The following is a 20,656-nucleotide window of genomic DNA, read 5'->3' as shown; positions in this document are numbered from 1 at the left end:
CAATTTTGCTATGCCACATCACCGAACTGTCATTGACTGCAAATCATTTACCGTTACTGCATGTTGGAAATGGAATAATCTTAACCTTTCAGCTAGGAACTCATCATCATTGACATCTTTTAAGAGGAGGCTACACAAAGCACTTTTCACTTCACAACTAGCTGGCTAATATACATGACACTGAGCAGCGCCTTCGACAAAGTGATATGAATCCCTGAATATTTTATGTCTTAATTGCATGTAAAATATTTATGTACCTCATTCACTATTTTGTATTTTACATGTAACATGACATTAGATTTCATTCAGTAGGTTTTCGCAGTTTTTTCACGCCCCCCCTTCTTGTGTGGGCGTTTTACTGCAGTGGGTTTTTTCGCTGAAGGATATTACACCTTTATCCTCATGTTTTTTCCCAAAAAGAGAAATCTTTTTTACACAAAATTTTCACACATACATGTTTATCTTTTTTGACATTTCACAAATAGTGTTTATTGTATGTCTTTTGTATTGTAAACGTCTATCAACCATTTTTTAATATGTTTGCATGGACGCTATCGAGGGCTTAGGTGGAAGAAGGGACTTCTCAGTCTCAACCTCGCCCGAATAAAGGCATATTATTATTATTAATCTCTGACGATGTAAAACTCCTGACTACTCGTACAGAATCAGGGTCCCTTTGACGTCACTTGGAGTGGCATCGCATGGGTGCCAATCTCCTTTTTCAAATGAGGTTGAAATTGACCATTAACATTCGTCTAAACTGGCATTTCTAAAACCAAATAATTTTTATACCTGATAACGAATCGATGCCTTTCGTTTTCTTTGATGAAGGAAACTACCTAATTGTTATGGGATAGAAAGAAGAGCAACCGCATGAAATATTTGTACTGAATGAGGATAGATAAAAGTATCCAATTATACTTACGGTTACAAAACACAACCTCAACCAAAGTCACCCGAGGGCAAAAATGAGTATATCAGCGATAAAAGGCTAAGTCCATGGTCGCCATTACAGTGTAATTTTTGCTTCGGAATATTCTTGGAAAATTTTTATTATTATTAATATTTTTCGGAGATTTTTATTTCAAATTGAAAATATCAAAATTATACTGTCTTATAAATAATTAAGCTTCTTAAATTAAGTGACAGTGAAGAGAAATGAAACTAACATTTTCTTAACCCTTTAACTGCGGAGTTAATTTTCGGAGTTTTATTTAGTTTTTCCATTGAAAACTGCTTAATTACTGCCCAGCATTCACATAAACACCTAGTTTTTAAATTCTTTTAATTCATTCTTACTTGAGGAGGTGTGCCCACATGGGCACGCTAGGCATTCCGGCCACCGGTCTGTATTCTGCAGAAAAATCTTACCTTCATAATTCTCATGTTTATTGCGTGATACGACAAATATTTTTTCATTTACCCATAATTCTTCTTTTATTTATCAATTTGAAGTAATTTTAAATAATTATACTTTATTATTTCGGTTTGAACATTTTTTTAGCTCTCCAAGGAACTTAAAAGTATAAAAAACAGTTTCGGAAACGGATATTGAATGAAAACACACGTTTTCATTGAATATATTAACAAAATTAGTTCCCTATTATGCTTTCTATCAGCGCAGAGGTTTTAATTATTGCGTTATGCATAAATGGGTTACTGAAATAGTACACTGGTAGATGATGTTTGATTGATGCAGTGTTGTGGCTGAATTGGTGGATAATTTATGTAATTTTCAGATATCAGGAGTCGATTTTCTGGGAGCAAACCGATCCATAGATACATTTTAAAGGACATGGAAAGGCTGTTATTGTGGAAGGCTGTGTACCAAAAAACCGATAAAATAAAATTTTCAATGTTAGCGATAGCAGCTTTTTACATCTGAGCCCTGTTGAATCTTATCTTATGCTGTGGAAAGTTGAAAATTTGGTTGATACAGAAATGCACATAGAAACGCATAAATGATAAAAAAAGGAAATTTGTACGTGGATCATGTTTTGACTTTTCATATAGTTGTGTAATTATAGTTTTATATTACGGCTGCAGGCTTATTTTTTATTTAACATGACACCTTACCTATATCTTGATCTCCGTGGAGAGGGAAAATGGTTGCACTCAATACCAGGTAATCAAAAATCCACATAAAAATATTTTAAGCACTGCTCCTAAATAAATATTTATTGAACTTATATATTGGACATAAATGAGTATAATATTTCTATCTAATAGCATTGATATTGTAAAAAATATGATCAAATTACTATGAAAAACGATAAGGAATGACGGTAACTGCATCTCGCGGTATGAATTGAATTTGATTTATAATAAGAAAATCTCTCTAATAGCTAGTGAGTGTAGCGCAGACTGCATTAATATTGTAGTGGATTCTAAAAGTGAAGTTTCCTTGAATGTACCTACACATACTGTGGGGTAAAAGTTCGTAATATCCAAGAGCTTAGTGCATGCATTACTACTGGCTATCGGCTTTGAGAGGAATACTCATTGAATCAGCATCTAGATCAAAGGCATCTCAATGCATCCATGGCTCACACACGTTTCTTTGAAAAACTCTACCCTAAATCCTCTGAAATCCTTGGCCAAAGGATTTAAGAAACTCCGTAAAGTTTTCAAGTCTCAATGCGAGAGACCGAAATTATGATCGAATCTCGATAAAAAAAGATAAGGGATGACGGTAACTGCATCTCGCGGTATGAATTAGATGCATAATAAAAATAACATAATGTTCTACCTCTCTACAATTTTAACCAAAGCGTTCAATTTTAACCGCTAAATCATCATTTATGAGGATATTCAATGCAGCAATATAATATGCTGTCATGTTTAATTTCATCTATAGATATTAAAGAAAGTCGAAAATTGTGTTAGTTACACCATTTATAACTCGAGAACGGCTGCACCGATTTTAAAGATATATTGGTTTTTTTCGGTTTCTGTCAGCCTCGTATTACAAAATAAACATGAAAAAATAGTAAAAGTTCACAAAAAAATAATCTTTTTCCTAGAGGTATTTTTTTAGGAGTTTGTACCAGTGCAAAAGCTGTGAAGCCAGTCAAAACCAGAAGATTTGATTTGTTTTTACCAATTTGTTGACTGAGCGTATTAACGATATTTAAATATTTTAATTGTTAAAACGTATTAAAAAAATTAAAATAGTATCAAAAACATTGAATTCCAGCTAAGCCCATCTCGAGTTGGCGCATCACTACCGTGTTTGTAAAAAAATCTCCAAGCATTTGTTGGCTATCGGTAATGATCGTGTTCCTGTCGACGAATCGAGAAAATTGATCTTATTTCCTCTTGTAGTACGTACACTATTGTGTATTTTGTAGTATATATGAGTGCCTAAGTAAAAGTGATTATCAATGTGATTCAGGCAACTATTCTCAAAGGAAAATTCGAAGAAGAGGAAGTTAATTCCGAGGATTACTATGATCCCAACCGATACGCCCGTTGAGTTCATACGAATGAAATTTCCAATCCGCGATGCATTCGCGATGACGATTAACAAATCACCAGGCGAGTGCTTGTACTCTGAATGTAGAAAACCCAAGATTTTTTCAAGGATATGTGACATGTTGGCGAGTCGTTAAACCATCTGCTTTATTTGTTTTTGCGCCCGAAAAAAAAAACAAAAACTGTTGTATATCAGAAGATGCTTGACCCAAGAGAATATAGCTGAATGTGAAGGGTACACCGGGGCACGTTTACGCGGTGCATTGTTCCGAATCGAGTTATAACTAGTGCGCCACAAGTCAAGACATATTAATGCTGTTACGTGGGGCTTAGGCTGTCCCAAAAAACATTTTTTTTATTTTAAAATCGTCAATCGGATTTCGATGACCCTCGGGTATACAAGAATAGACAAAAAATTTCGAAAAATTTTAAATAATTAGTTAGCGAGAGGCGTCTAAATATCAACACCCTTAATTTGTGATACGATTTCGCAAAAACTGCCAAAATAAGGGTGATCGGGGTAAGTTACGACCTGTAGAACAAAAATTCGTCGGTTTTTGCGTATCTTTCACCATTTAGGCTTTGCGGCTCTCGCAGCCTGCCGCTAAACGATGCGGCTCGCGCGACGCGGCGTAACAGACGGATGAGGCCGTCCCCCTCCCCTCCCTCTCACCTGCGGTCGCCCGCCATGTTCACATGCTTCAGTGACTCTCTCTCTCTCTCTCTCTCAAATTAGATTTTGAACTCGTTTCGTAGATCAAATCATGTCGGTATGTATGGTAATCAATCTTAACTTTATTTTTGACAATCGTTACAAATTTGTTGCCCTACTGAGAAAATTATTCAACAAAGCCAGGTTTTTAGTTGAGTTAGAAAGAGAAGGGCTAATCCCAGTACATCCGCACCTTACGGCAGAGTATTTTGAAAAGCTTAAAATCAATCAAATACCTTGGAGGTAGGCTAATTGTAAGTAATGATCACACTTGGAGCAAACACATTGGAAAGAAAGCGGGGCTAGCCAATCATAAAAGAGGTTTTGTGAAAAGAATTCTTGGGAAGAGCGATGATCAAGTCCGAGAAACGATCTACTTTTCCCTCGTGACACCTCATTTGGTGTACTCTGCCAGTATGTGAGATCCTCATGAGATCTCCAAAGAATGAAATAAAGAAAGCTTTTTGGCTTCTCCATGCTTCCCAAAACATGGTTTCTCGGATAATTTGAATTCTTTCAACGTTATTTGTATTTGTGAGGCGATCAAATGGCCACTATAAGCAACGAAATGGTCTTTAGGGCGTCAATGTCAACCCCACAAGAACGCGTCATTAGCAAACGTCACTCCTAAGTATACTAAATTTGAAATTCACTCCGGAAGTAATTTTCCTGAATTGCTAAAAACCCTACACCTGATATTATGTCTAACATCTACATGCGTAATTTGGGGTTTGACTTCCTCCCATATCTTTCCCTGACATAGTCCTGGAGGACTGTTCTAAATGCGTCTATAGCGCCGCCTGAATACATTAATGGGGTCAATCAAGCACTTACCTGTCTCGCACAAATTGCATATGCGCTTATTTTCTCATTTATCCCAACTTCTAAGGGTGGATGCAAACCAAATATAACTGTCATTCTACCATCACAGGTCGTTAGAAAAGTGAAAGCGATCAAAAATATATTTGTTGGCATTCCTCGATTTTTAACATAATTTACTCCGATACGAGGTATTAATCATTAACGGTCGCATAAATTTATTTTGCTGTAGATTTGAACTGAGTTTACTTAAGAGTGTAAACTATGGGAATTAGATAAACTGGCATATCTGACCGAACCCAGGATACACACAGAAAGGTAATGAACTCCCGCTGTCCACTAACTCGTAAAGCTGAGCACCATACACGATACACGTTGACGTAACCATACCACGTGACTTTTTTTACTTGGTGGTATACCATGAGGAACTATGAGAAATAGCTAAATCTGGCATGTCGGACCGCATCAAAGATACTCAAGGAAATGTAATGAACTTGTATAAAGCCGTAAAGCTGAACGCTAAACGTGGTACACGTTGACGCCACTCTGGATTTTCGTATGCTTGTCATCGTTATAATGATGCCCGTAAATTACTGGAAATAAAATAAATTTACGAATCATTACGGGAGCGCAGTATTCATTTACATAAAATTCGTGTGGCATTGACAATGAAATAAGAGACGAACGCTCACATAGGGATAAATAGAGCGATTCGTTTTTCCTTCGATGAAGGACTTGAACCAATGCTATTTCGAACAAATTACTCACTTTTTGATGTTTTCGCAATCTCGTATCTTTTAACGGTTGGTGTCCAAGCAATTATTAGGACGGCTGGCGGGATAAAACGTGGATTTAATGCAACCCATGATCGACATTTGTAATAAATTGCCCCTTTAATATTTACAGAAATTTTTAACAATGATTATCAAAATTTATTCTCGTGAGAAAAGGAAATATTAATGTTAAATTAAATGCTCCAAAAGCTGCAACAAGCTACACTTATCAATTTACACTGACCCGGAATTTGCTGCGATGGTTTGCGGAATGGGAAGGACTGCAGGGACCAAACTCAGCCTCTCAACCGGTAAGCATTTGCACTCACACACACCCACACGCCAAGCTGAAACTGCCGGAAGAAAAAGCTCAAAAAGAGTGGATCAAGATGTTTAATAGAAAAATGATTTGCGTATAGCGCTATTTCGGCCTCCACGAGGCCCTTTTCAATTCGGAAAAGAAATCTTCACGACAACACGAGGCTTGAATTTGTGTTTCTTTAAAATGTTTTCGACCATTGCGGTTTGGAAACCGTTTCGTTTGGCGATTTCTTTAATGCAGTTCAGTTTTTGTTGAAGGCTGAGGTGTTAAAAGATATGTTTAACAGCCGGTGTACGAGGGAATGGAAGGCTGCTAATTTATGGCTAGCATGGTAAAAAGAATGTTGATGAATGTAATTAGTTGTGTGGGTGGGTTTCCGATGCTTGTCAAATTTTAATTTGTTATCCGATATCGTGAGGAATAGATCAAGGAGGGGAAGAGTGCCGTTGTTTTCTTTTTCTACTGTGAAATTAATTGGTTGGGAAAAGACTGTTGAGATTTGTTAAGAAGTCATCTATAATGCACTTTTTGGTGTCAAAAATGGCAAATATGTCGTCAACATAACGCAAATAGATGCGAAAAAAGTAGGAGAATTTTTCTTTGGCAATATTTTCAAAATAAGTCATGAAGATGTTGGCAATAAAAGGTGATAATGAGTTCCCCAATGTTGCTCCGAGATCTTGCTTGTAGTATTTCCCTTGGTATGTGAAATAATTCTGATTCATGACCAAATGTATTAATCTGACGTATTCATCAATGATTGTGGGAGCTAAAGCTAGGTGCCTAGTGCAGACAAGAGAGGAGCATACAAAGAACTCAATGAAAATGTTAATATGACCCTAAGAATTGAGAAAAGAAAGTAATTATATTGTTCTATGGTGATTTTTTCCACTGTGACTCAGGAGATCCTGATGCCATGAGACATGCGATTGCACGGTTTCCCAAATGAGTAAAACTGTTGCTGAGGCAAGGTGTCTGGCATGGAAAAATGTGTGAACAAACCAAAGAGATTCTTAGACAAGAGATAAGCTCATTGTGTATTTTTGTAATTTATGTAGGTTTGCTGACATCAAGTAAGACTGAAAACTATTCCAAGGGGAATGGAAATACATGACACAACAAATTTGCGAGTTTGATAGTGAAGTAAACTCTGTGATAAATTTTCTGCTAGAAATTGTTGCAGGATGAGGGAAAACTATGTGGAACTCTGGCCTTTACAATCACCATGACTTTTTCTTAAACACTGATATACCAGATAAACATGACCTCTGTAAAACCCATTGTTCAAGGGGTTGGATATCATGCTAGCCCGACGTATATCTCTACGACTTTTGAACTCCGTATTAGCCTTGGAGTTCAATTAGTGGATAAGACTTGCATTTGGACTACACCATTCACTTGGGCACTATATAAACACCTTTGTTGGCATGCTAGTCTTTTTACCACCCCTATGACCTTGACTGTGACCTTACTGGGTCAACGGTTGAATTTTTGTTAATAAAACGTTTTTTCGTTTTTTTATTGTCCGAAAACATAAGAATAAACATCTTTATCAATTCAATTCAGACTTTTTTCCATCTCGAATTTTTTAACGTTGAAACCCAGTGAGGCAAATTTTAGATTTTGGTTTGCACCCGCATTGTGAGGTCATAAGGTCAAAATTATAAACTTTTGATTGCACTCAACTAAACATGCAACCTTTTCTAATATGTATGCCAATTTTCAAGAATTTATCTCGAGGAAAAGTGACTAACTTTAAAGGTCAATAATGACGCACGATTAATGCGGCAGTATGTAAAAATAATAAAATCACAAAAGCAGAAAAAGATTAGTGCGCTGTAACACCAAAGACTCTTATTAGATAGTAAGACATTTTTATAGAGGACACTGTCCTAAGGTACTGGTAGTGAAGGATAAGGATGAAAATCAAAAGAAATAAAGCATCAACAGATAGCCATAAAATTTATTTGTTGCATTGCAAACCAAACATCCGAAACCTATAGTAGCTTTGAGATACATCTTAAAACCCATTGAAAAAATAAACATGATTGTCTTTTCATTTGGAAGTGTATTAACCCTCAATTGCGTGAATTTATAAATAAGTGCCAAAAATTTTCCTTATAAAATATATCCATAAAATCTTCAATTACTACATTTTAATATCTTTTTCTGCTATTTTTTTAATATTTTAAGGAAATATTTTAATATATATCACATATGATACATTGTGGTTAAGAACAAATTTTATATTAAATGGACATAATTCACAGATTTCGCAATATTTCACAAAAGATCTTCATTTCACATACGTATTAAAAAATTCTCATTGGCGACCGTACCTTAATAAATACATATACATCTAATCAGATATCACTCGGGTAAATCCTCTTATGAAGGGTTGAAGTTAGCCAATTTACTCGCACTTCTTTGAGCACTCAAATCTTAACTGATTTTTGGCCTACCTAGAATAAAACATCCCCTACGACTCTCTGCTGAATTATCCTAATACGATACTGTCACTTCGCCTTCTGATCGCACATATTAATTATGTAATGTCATACTACAATCTCTTTTATGTTGATGATTTTGGTGCATTGGTGGATTTGCGTTTGAATACATGCGACTTGTGTAAGCTATGTTGCCAAGTTTGCTTTGATGGGAGGAGGAAAATGTTGAAAACAGATGGAAGGCTACTCTTTCGGAAAATAATTCCGCTGTTCTCATCAAAATATTTTAATTTTGTTGAAAGACGATTACATGTGATGGATGTTACCATTGTAATGTTAAATATTGATCAAAACAATTGTTTTTTATTTCCTCCATTGAAATAAACCAGCCACCTCCAAGCTCTTCCGTTTTCGCGCACTTCCATCTATTGAAGATATTGCATCAACAGCACTCCTACAAATTTTATTACTTCAATACGCATACCATCCTCCTCTGAGGTATTTCCATTTTTTTATGTCTTCAGCACATTCTCAATTTCCTTCATAGTTGGTTCCACCGCAACATCTTTGTTTCCACTGTGTACCATATCTTCTCGTCCATTTCCTGTACTATTGTTAACTGAGTTGATTCGCTCTTAAAAATAGTCTTCCCATGTCTTTATGAATGTGGCCACCTCTCTCACAACAAATTCATCCTTATCACTCACTCCCAGTACCTTAGAACCGTAAGCTCTCTGAAAATATCTTACTGTGTAACAGGAGTCCCTCACCTCTCGTTCAACCTGGGGTTTTTAGAAATTTTTTTTTCCGAAGACTTATTTAGCTGTTTCTTTTATAGATGATTTGAAAGTTTTCCACAGTTTCTCTTTTACTTCGTCACCATTCTCTTCGAGGATTTCTGTTTCTATGGCTTCAAAATAAATGCACTCTGATATTTCATTTTTCCTTCTTTTAATATTTATTTATTCTCTCACTCTTGCTTGTACCAAAGAGTGTCCAGTCCCGCATTGTGCTCCACACTGGCTCTTGGACCAAATGCTTTGACAATGGCCAACAAAACGTATTATATTTCCCTCCAACTGCTGTGGCCTCATTATTTGAAAATGAAAAAGAAACATATCATACAAAAGGTAAAATTCTCCTCCAACTATTATCTTAACTTACCGCTAGGTAAATTGTATGCAGAGGAAGTATGCACGAAGTTCATCTGAAATTAGTTATTACGTGAGCCCATATATTTTGAAATTTGATGCGTGAGCAAGGGAAAATATTTCAAATAAAAACCTTTTCACTCACTCAAATTCTTTCACGTCGTTTTTCCACACAAATATTGGTGCAATCATGTGAGGGTAGAGGTCACCCTGGAATAAGGGATACGCTCGTGTATATCACACAACCAGTCAGATTCATTCCCTACGAAGTCTCGTTGTGCTGAGATTTGGGGTCAAAGGGATTTGAGTGAACCACCCTGATCTGGAAACAATTAAATAATCGTCTAACGCTGTTCTTAATGCTGAAAAACCCTCTTTCAAATTTCAGAAGAGAAGTAACACTATAAATCCCTTTAAAAATATTTTCCTGGATTTATTTATTTAATAATATTCATAAAACATTTTAGTTTAACATAATTTTATTTTACATTCGCCGGCCAATTATAAATGGTAGGTTGAACTACAGACCTAAAAAAACAAAGTAAGCAACAAAGCAGTTAATGAGATAATTTTAAGAGTTTGGAAAAATTCATATTAGAAGCCGTTCAAGTTATATTTAAAGCAAAGAAATATTTCTTGAAGTAGTAATTATTTAGGGTTTACTTAATGGTTGAAATAAAACCCTGTGATGCAAATGGAAGCCTTATAATAACCAGAAGATAATCGTCACTACTCACGTCTAATCACAAACAATCGCTAACAATCGTCACTAATCGTCACATTGTTACTTACGAGATGGAGAAAATTGCATTAATATTAATGATTGATGAAACGGTCGGAGAAAAAGAATAATCTGAAAATACTTACCCGTGAGAATATTATATTTTCAACGCACGTGTTCTGGGTTTACATAATTTTCAGCCTCACGCTTAGCTAATTTGCTCAATGTACCTAAATATGAAGAGTTATGTGGAAAACAAGGCTAAACGAGATTAAAGTTCACTGGATATATTGAAATAAAAAATATATTTCAAAGTATTTGTGGAATATAGCTAGTGACTTGTAATTTATTAACAAGTTGGAATTTCTAGGGATAGAGTTTGAAATAACTCTCTGTACGTTAAACAAAGATCCTATACGAAAGGGGATCTAGATTAATAATTTACTACTTTCAAGGATTACGAAAACATTTTCTTATGCATTAACGAAATGTGAACAATTTCATCATTACAACCACCATTAAAACACTTGTTCTCTGAATTTTCCCCTCCCTCCCTGAATTGCGAAAGGAGCGGGTGAGGCGGATCACAGAAGTGAAATAATGCGTGATATCTAATGATATTTAATGTTTGTTTTTTGTTCAGCTAATTTCTTGTTGAAATTTATTATTTAATTCGTTATTTACAAATCCAATGCAAAATGTCTTCCTTATAGTTTTTAGATATTATGAAAAAATAAATGAAGAGATTTATTGCTATGCCTAGTTCTATGATTTAAATATGACGCGTGCATCGCCAGTATTTGTATTACAAATTGAAATGCAAAGCCGTGAGTTTTCAGGGTAATGGGGTTACGGTAGGAGCCAATGAAGAATTCGAGCCTTAATCTATAGCCTTGTCCATGCATTCCGGTATATTTTTTTACTCTCAGACTACTACCTTGCAGTTTCTCTTAAATTTATTTCCCTTGTATTGCAATGTTACTGACGTAAATGGCGTTTTTCAAGCCTACAAGATAAAAAATAGGATTAAAATTATCAGAAATGAAGTAATTTTATGATAATTTATCTCTTGACTAGATATTATTTGTTAAGAAAAACTACTGTGCAGCCATGAAAGCTGCTGCCTAGCCTATTTTTAATGGCAATTAAATTTTAAGGGTGAATTGAAAAAGTGTGTTTGTGGGTTTAAGCAAATTGAAAATATTAAAAATTATTGTACAATATTAACGATTCAGAATTTTCCACCAGTTCCAATTTTTCCTACATTTCGATGAGAAGATTCGATCATCTAAACGTCTTAAGAAATAGATTAATCCAAGTCAACCATTTCGTTAAGGTCTACGTATACTGTCTCATAAGAGCTGAGACATTATCTTGTTTCTTTTTGAAGCTACTCTATTGCAAAAGCATTTTTGTTTGCATTTGGATACGCTGTAAATCCAAGGAAAATATTTTATGCTTCGTTTATTAGATCCGTCTAAAGGTTATTAGATCCACCTATTGTTTCTAAACTCGGCTTTGAAACTCATGTAGCTTTCCTTACCACATGTGGCACGTATTTTTTATATTTTTATAAATTTTTTTGCCATCATTAACTTTGGCACATGCGAAGTCAAATTTCTTTCCATTTATCATTTATTCATCATTCAATCATTTATCAGATTTTTTATGACGCTTTCGCTGCGCTGGATGGCAGTCATCTCCATAGTTTTCGGGTTAGCTGCGTCGAAGTTGAGTATTATCATTTTATCTACATGGTTGGGTGATTTGCAAATCTTAAGTATGCTTCATTAACCCTTCATTGATTACATATGCTGTGAAAGCACTAGTTATAATATATTAAAACCTCACGTTAGTATTCGACGTACACCAGTCCTTGAAGTTCTCATCTCCTGGCTTCCCGAAATCAGTGTACCTCACATGCGAGCGGAATTCCATCACTTTTATCGATATTGGATTATCTCTAAAGCAGAAGGGCCTCGGCCTTGCTTTACACCGCGTCGGGAGTCAAAGGGGTCTAAATTTATCTCCCGGCCCATGCACCGGGACGTGGGCAGCTGGGATTAAGGGGTGGGCGAGGGGATGGGGAAGGGGGTGGGGGAATTCCCGTGAGTACGATTTTAAGTGTCCCGCACGAGTGTTATTAGGAGGCACAGTAGCACTCAAGCGCAACAGGTTGGGACGCCCTGCTCTCTAGTCAAGCCGTTCACTTTTATTGTTGCAGGCGATAACGAGGAAGCCGAAGGCCATTAAACCTTGGCTCGAGGAACGCATTGAAAAGGGCCTCAGTGCCGTTCCTCAGCAGATTACCGCGAAGATGACGAGATTAAACGCTGGGAAGTAGCGAATGGCCAACTTACGCGCGCGATGAAACACGCATTCTCCGCCATTGAGCTAGGGACGCTGAAAGAGTTCCCCTGCATCAGCATTTGAATAGATTTACATTTTTCAGGCACGCAACATCCGCACTATTTTGTGTCAGCAATCGAGAGCCATAATAATACCGCTCGAGGTAGGTATACCGAATTTAAGATCAAAACATTCTCGCAGACACTCATTTCGTAATTTGGAGGCATGAAGAACTTAGAAAATATCCATGATAAAGGATGCAAAGAACTGAATTAATATGTTTGTCATGAGAAATGAACAATGAATAATCGATCCAGATCATTGAAATTGATAACAGGAAGCTATATGTTTTCTTTTCTGGCCATAATGATTGAGCTTGATATAATGTCAGCATTACAATGATGAATAGAGGAATTATCATTTCAAACTTTTTATTACTAGACTTTTATGCAATAAAACGAAATAAATAAAGTCAACTGTTAGCAAATAATATAAATATTAAACATATTCAAGACTCTAAAGTATTACCTGCAGAGGGAGTATTTGAATGCTGGAGGAAAATGAGAACTGAGAAAAAAGAGTAGATATCGTTGGATATAGATTGAGAATTATCAAAACTTGATAAATTAGGATAGGTTACCGGCTTCTTATGCCAGGAGTCTCGGTTCAAATCAGGGAAAGGTAAATATTACACAGAGTACCTCCTCACTCGGGATGGATGGCAAGAGATAAGCAATTAAAGAACTCCGTCCTTCGGATGGAGAGAAAGAAGATGTTCCTGAAGGCAATAAAAATTAACTTGGTACGCTCAACACTGATACTATATTCCCGACAGTGCTTTATACATTAGTCTGTCCGTATCAAGACCTTAAAAATGAATTACCATTATCAAAATCATGCTGAAAATGAAGTAACAGTGTGGAATGTATCAAGTTAATTATCATTACATAGTTCTTGGTTCCATTTAGTACATCTAATGCAATGAATGCCGTTTGATTCCTTGATCAAAGGTTGTCTGTGCGGGCTACAAGGTGTGTAAAGTGTAGTTGAACTTATACCCTGAGTAACCTTCTTTTCTAAAATGAAGTAATATTTCAGTCGTAATACAAGTTAATTGGTGAAAAATTGCAATTTTCTAAACACTGTAAGTATCTGTGAAGTAGTCTGTTAACAACATTCTAAGTAATTATTCACTGCCAAAAATATTTGTCTGGGTTCTCAAAATAAATTAAGGAAGCAGCATGGGTCCGTAAAAGCCGGAATTCGCTATTCCGGTAATGCATCGAATTTCATGGATTAAATTCAAAAATATCTATTTTTCTTAGGCCTAATAAGCTTTTAAAAGGCGAGGCTTAATGGGGAGCATGATTAAATGGGCGACTTTCAATATCTTTCACGTAATAACCGATAGAATCTTTCTTAACAATTTTTCGCGAAAGAAAGGGTCTCTATTATAGACTAATTAAAACAAGATGACGTCATTCAATCCCTCTAAGATGGATGGATTATACAGCTGTCCCTTAGACAGAAGGTCGCCGTCCCACCAACAACGTCAGGCGATGTCCTTAACTTTCGGTTTTGGGTTTATTTCGATCGAGAGATGAGAGGAAGTCGGATTTGAAAAATTCAGAACAACCAGCAACATCATCTCAGAAGAGATGGTTTTAAAAATGTACATGAACTAGGTATTAGTGTAATAACGTATAATAGGTGAAGAAATGATATGGTGGGCGAGGCGGTATTTTCTGCAAAAGGCTACATAAATACATCATCACGAAATGGTAACAGTAGTGAGCCTTGAGATATGCAGGCTACAGTAGGCGCTCATGATATATACAACGAACATTTTTAGTTGTTAGTCAATTATTGAGGAAAAAAAGGAGGTACTTCGGGAAGGAGGACGTGGTTGATAAGCAAACCAATTGATGACGACGGAGGTGGCATTGGCACATCTCTCGGAAAAGCTAATGGCATATGCATGCGCAGATCTCAAGGCCGCATACGAAGCGCTTTTACCAGAAAGATAGAAGGATAATCTCTGCATTTCTTCAGGGTTTCCTTCCGCGTCAGCTTGTTTGTAGACAGCAGTTTCGCTGGCAGGATAGCCGTTCAAACCGTCGCCGCGGAAACCTATGTTCTAACATAAAAGGATAAGACGGTATGCATGAATAATTCCAAAAATGAGACAGAAAACTATTTACAAATGAGTAGGTTCATAAGAAACTTTACTTCGAGTACCATTACTTCGAGTGAGCATGCACAAGGCTAAACTAAATGGTGGAATGGATTAAATATGAACAGTATTCACGTGGAACAGTACGGATAGAATATTCAGCGACGTCCCTTGAACTACTTTTTGGCACTATATTCCCACGGTAGAAATGTATCAAGTATATTGTATCTATAATTTACAAGGATTATTTACGAAGGCTACAAAACAAACATACTTGAAGAATGCAGTATCCACGTGTACCTACCATTCACTTTGAGCTGAATAATAACATCGTCTTCTCAATGAAAACTTTAATATTTCTAACAATGGGCGTCATTATGGCGGAATGGATCTTTCAGTGCACAAATATATGTACTCCTTGAAATAAAACTTTGCCATGCGAAAAAAACATAAGGGAAAAAATTCATGGTATAATTATGTTTCCATGTCGTTAAAATGAAAGTGATCATACTCTAAATGCAATTATAAAATTATAGGTTAATCAAGAACACTGAAAAATATCAAGATGAGTTGGAAGACATTATGAGCGTAATAGCACTAGTGTATCCTTTTTGAATTGAGCTTTTTTAAGCTCGCCGAATAGCTTAGTGGGAGTATTTTAAGTAATTATTCAAGAGGATAAGTGGACCCTTGCGTGTTTCTGGGACGCACGGAAAAGAAAAACAAAATGACCGAAATGATCTTTAAAAAGAATCAAAAGCGGCGATTTTCTTTTTTATGTATACGAAATATTAATGGTAATCGTTATCAGAACGCAAGCAAACGCTATTTTCCACAGTCATTTCCAAATTTCTCAGAACAAAGCAGAAATAAAACATGAAGGCCTTCTTCATCAAAGAAGTTTTGGAAGACATTTTTGAAAATAGTGTAAATTTTATCAATCGAGAGGAGGAAAAACCCACGTTATTTGCCGTAGTTCTCTTATTGTAAAAAAAACGCTTCTCTTGTCAGAGAAAATTGGATACCACTAATAAGATATTCTAGAATGACAAGAGAGATCACGTTATTTCGTCAGTTGGTTATTAATATTTCAAAACTCAAATAAAAGCCTCGGAGGCCATCGATTATTTAAGGAAAATGTTGATGAAATCTCAAATATATCTTATGAAAACGAGCATCAGGTATTAGATTCCTACGTAAACTTGCGTTATCCGTTGTACTGCAATAAATAATGAAATGTTTTTCGAACACAGGATGAATAGGCAAAATAAAATGATCTAGCGTCATTGGAAATTACTTATTAATTATATACAGAAGCCTTAAGAAACATATTGTCTTCCATGTACATAATTCAGCGCGTAAAAAATTCACTACGCCAAATTACTGGCGATAAAATAATTTAAGTTTCCACCATTACAAAATGCATAGAAAGATTTGACCCGGCAAATGTTTACGTAGAAATTAATAAAATGACTTTTTTACCTATTCCAAATGTTATTATGCGCACCATTTATCTAATTTTGTACAATAATGTCGAGTACAGTAAATAATGGTTCTCTCTACTATATCTAGAGCGTCGTTTTCTGCTCTGATCTTATTTATAGTTTAAAACGCGAATGCTCCAACTGATATAAAATCATACGCGTACCAACAAGTATTAAAAATGTCTTCGATGGGAAAAAAATCTTACATTTGATCGATCTAAATCGATGGCTACAAAGCCCAACATGTATTCATTTGGCGAAAGAGGGCAACGGATGTCCTGAAGTACCAGCTCAGATTATAGGTGCAATAAACGAATTTTCAGATATTCTATGCGGAAGGCATCGAAACCTTTGAACTTTTTTATCACCCTGAAGGATCGAAGCAACCAAAATTTTACTCACGATTAACCTGGCATGTCAGATTTCTGTGCAGCGTGACTTTAAATAGATTGTTTCAAGATAAGAGATAATCAAAGAAAATAAAATAAATGGAACCATATCAGCCATATAATTGGGGACAATTTTTGGCTATACGAATGTAAATTCTAAGCGATCACCCCAAGGTTTCCCTTAGACTATTTTTCATTCGGTACAGGCTTTTTATGGCTAAAATGTGATCTCTGAAACAAAAAAAAATGATAACGCACAGAGAGAAGGAAAGTAATAATTTAACGACCCACTCTCATTGCTAGTATCCATGATAAAAAGAAGAACACAATGGTAATTGTGTTCTTCTTTTTATCATGGATTACAATGGTAATTGTGTTCTTCTTATGTAATGGATGTAAAGAACTTCCAAAAAATCGAGCCGGATACGATTTTATACGCTCATTGCTAGTTTGAAATTTTACGAAATATTAGAATATTGCCACGGAAGGGCAGCTCCATTTCCTCAACATATTTTAAAATTGAATTTTCAAATATTTTCGATAGCATCGCGGTTATTCTATATTATGTTTTGGCAAAAATTCACCTAGACCGATTCTCTATCAAAAATGCTGAAAAAAAACGAAAAATGGCCGACGATGATGAAAAAGGATTGGGTTCCTATAATTCCGGTTTCAGGTATTTCACTTCATCCAAATTCAATCTTTATTTACATTTAATTCACTCTTTATTTAGCCGTTTACAGTCCAATGTACCCATATGGGAACAGATTTATAAAAAAAATTATCAAAATCATATTTCGTATCTTTGATTACTTTTACAGGTTTCATTATGTAAATGAAGTATGGAAGTATTCTGTAAAGTGAATCGCATGACTAGTGTATACATTTGTCGTTACTTATATCTTTTCAAAATTGGTTATTTTTATCACCTGAAGTAAGTATGCGGTTTATTCGATATTTTTCCTACACTCACTCTTCAGTAACATGTGCTCATTTATTCAAAAAGTCAATATATATTACATTATCAAACTTAGTTTTTTTGGTAAAATGCACATTTATTATTCAAGCAATAGCAAAGTTATTTGGCGTGTTCCCATTTGGGAACATGCTTGAAAACGCATTTTAAAATTATTGCTCGGGTTTTCTTTCATAACATGTCTTAATCAGTTGTAAAATAATTAGAATATGCAAAAAAAAATTAAAAATATCAGTTGGTAATTTAGTTCGGTCTTTAAATGGTTAAGATTCTTGAATGAACTCTAGAAGAAAATTAAATGTACCTGGAAATATTTACACGCATGTACAAGTATATTTTATAATGACATGGATATTTCAAATACTTTCAGATACAAAATTCATTTCGTTTACTTTGACAAAAAATGCTTGATAAATCATCCTGCTTCATAATTGTGCTTATAGGACCATATCTGTATACCAGTGTTATTCCTGAAATAACATTATATATAGAACTGTTATAAAATACGGAAGATGTTTAATCATTTTCTCAATTTAACACTAAATACCATATAAATCAAGCAATATTATCAAAAAGTCTACCAGCAGTCATTATAGTTACCCAGACGAGTTGAATGAATATAAAATCATATTTAGAATAGATGAGGTTAAGAATTAATATATAACCTTAGAGAATTATTTTATCGTTCACGGGATATGAATTATGCCAAAAATATGTTGGGAATGTTGTCTTATTTGACCATTGTTTATTACCTTGTATATTTCCATCACTATCCCACCATTCTACCATTTCCACCTCCACTATTTCCATTCTACATTTCCACAGTTACACATCAAAATCTAAGTTTAGTAACACACGTTATGGTTTTCTTTTGGGTTTCGTTCATAAAGGAATAGAATAACTTTTTGCAGGCCATAAATTTTCTGTAAAGTTTGTGAGGTAATCCACGTATTACTGCAATGTCGAAGGCTAGGGATCTTTTTCATTGAAGACCTACATTTTCTCTCCTCAAGGTGGAGAAAGTATTCCAAGAGAAATTTTTCTATTTCCGCAGAAACGGTTACTTGCATACCGAGGGATTTAAAGGCATTCGTAAAAGTATACATACATTTACCACGCATCCTGCTTTAGACACTACACGCACGGACACATATATTGAGTTCAGAGACAGTATTATTGTATACAACCACATCCATTTACTTTACAGTCTTTTCTTCGTACCGTTTCCCTTTATCCATCACAAAAACCTAAATAAACATTCTAGCAGATATATTATATATTAACTGTGGAAATTAATTTTAATCATTGATAAGAAATTGATTTGCCAATTACGTCATCCAAAAGTCTCATAAATTGGACCGGTCCGACTTGGGCTGCACGACGTGGTCCAACTCAGTCAGCGCATTCCCGATTGAAATAAATATGGCGCCTGACGGACACAAACCGTTTCACACTCTTGAAAATGAGACCGTTGTCAGGCAACATTATGCAGGTTAAAATTTTTACAAAGTAAGATTAATCACATTATTTCATTTGGGACTAACGCACAGAAATTTGAGGCAAACGCACTGAGAGTAAATTATTCTATAAAATCCCACGAGCGACCATTCACACTGGAGAAATGACTCCAACTATCCACTTTCCTTTAATAATATCACCACCTAATACTGCCAACAAAAATGCTGGTTATACTCGTTGGGGAAATACAAATGCGATATAGTTTAGGAAACGGTCCCATTTCGGCAACCTTCCCCTACTAGTAGATGTTTATCGGAAGTCTGTAATACCGTCGACACCTTCAATATTTACGATATCAATGTTTATAAAATATTTAAGCCTCACCCAACCATACCTGAAATTTGTACTTCTTAAAGCACATTTGTTACGATTCATAGCTTTAACGATGGCTTCATTACCAGGCTCCCGATCGTAAATTTAATATTCTTTGAAGTATGTAAGCAAAATTAAGGATTTTAAAGTAAAGAAGGCGGTAGTTCTTTAAGTAAATAGTTATCAATCTCCCCATGCTTCTTCAGAGAGGAATAGACATATAGCGCATTCAAAATTTCTGAGCACACTAACAAAGGGATGGCTGAATGTCGAAGAGCCAATTTATTCTCACATTTCATTAAGAAAATAATGTGTATGAAGAGATATTGATGCATTGAATAAACACGTCCAAAAAACTGAAAACTATTCATAAACCAAACTTTACATTGAACACCAGAATTTAAATCATAAAAAATATAAATTTCTCCGGTGGACGTTTTAACACCGAAATTCAACAGATGAATATTTTTTGCTAGAGTAATTTTAGGCAAAAATATTAAAATTTATTATATATTTAGCTAATTTATTTCTTTGCACACTGTCATGATATTAATCTCTCATGCTCCTAGGTACCATACGATTATAACTAAGCAAATAAGACTATTACCATAGAATTTTTTACAAACAACTCTTTCACGTTTTTATCCCTATTTAAAAGAAATTCTAATAGCTGTACACTGCTAGGAAATAACTCGCTAACTTTCCATGAAAAGAAAGCCTAAGCCTTCCTGCGTCAGTCATCTCCGGGGTAGTTACGCAAATTCATCATGCAGTAACCATTAGGGTGGTCCTTATTTTTAAAGTTATCGAATTTCTTTTGGGACGCCCCCCAGTTTTGTTCCATTTGGTGAGAAAATAAATCATGAAAGTTATGATTGCAATCGGATACCCGGAAAACGTGCCGTATTGCACTTAAAGTTTTGAAATTTTGGTATTTTTGGGTGTTTTTCGGACGTAACTGAAGATGATGTCACTCGGATTATTCTACCACTATTTTGTCTTCTACAACAACTCTTTAGACATTTCATTTACAGAG

The sequence above is a fragment of the Ischnura elegans genome, chromosome X (assembly GCF_921293095.1).
Source record: "Ischnura elegans chromosome X, ioIscEleg1.1, whole genome shotgun sequence".
Taxonomy (NCBI): domain Eukaryota; kingdom Metazoa; phylum Arthropoda; class Insecta; order Odonata; family Coenagrionidae; genus Ischnura; species Ischnura elegans.
The sequence above is the reverse complement of the archived record's forward strand: the minus strand, read 5'-3'. Positions refer to the sequence as shown.